Source organism: Solanum tuberosum, unplaced genomic scaffold, assembly GCF_000226075.1.
Source record: "Solanum tuberosum cultivar DM 1-3 516 R44 unplaced genomic scaffold, SolTub_3.0 scf00055, whole genome shotgun sequence".
In the NCBI taxonomy this organism is placed as follows: domain Eukaryota; kingdom Viridiplantae; phylum Streptophyta; class Magnoliopsida; order Solanales; family Solanaceae; genus Solanum; species Solanum tuberosum.
In genome coordinates, this window is record NW_006238981.1 from 2,190,398 (window position 1) to 2,191,145 (window position 748).

Genomic DNA, 748 nt, shown 5'->3' on the forward strand with positions numbered 1-748 from the left:
TTAAATAGATGTGAAATTGCAATAATTAACATTGTTATGGATGTATTACGTCTAACATAATTATTCTTGTTTCATTAATTGATTGACCATATTTTTGTACATATTTAAGAAAGATATCAAGGTGCAATTCAAACTCTCATTTTGATCGAACGATGAAGTTCTTGAAATTGATATTAAATAGTTAGAGGTTCTAAACTTCATCAACTCATAGAAATAAAATTAAAATGCTCAAATATTTTAGATAGAGCGATATTATATCATTTTAACAAAGTCTAATTGGAATAAAGAGATAAACTTTTACCAAAGATTGCTACTAATTCTGCTCCCCCCCTTCCCCTTGAGATAAGTAACCATGAGAGTCCTGCATTTTCTCATCTCAAAAATAATAAATAAAAATACTCAAATACTTTAGAAAAATTAATAAACCTGGAGAAAGTAATTATACCAATGAAAACCTGACAACATTAATTTTGGAGAACATAGAAGAGAAAATTTATTGGTGGTTACTACTTCTAAATTTTTTTCTCGAGATATCTCATCATGTTATTTTTTTTATACTCTATTTTAGGAGGCGGTCTGACCTTTTTTGATTAATTTACATCTATATCATCAATAATAATAAGATATTTAGAAAAGTTCATGTCGTAAATGCAATGAAATGGTTTAGAATGTGCGGAAAATATATATGACATGTGGGAGAGAGACAATTTAGCTTATCCATATATATATATATATATATATATATAAT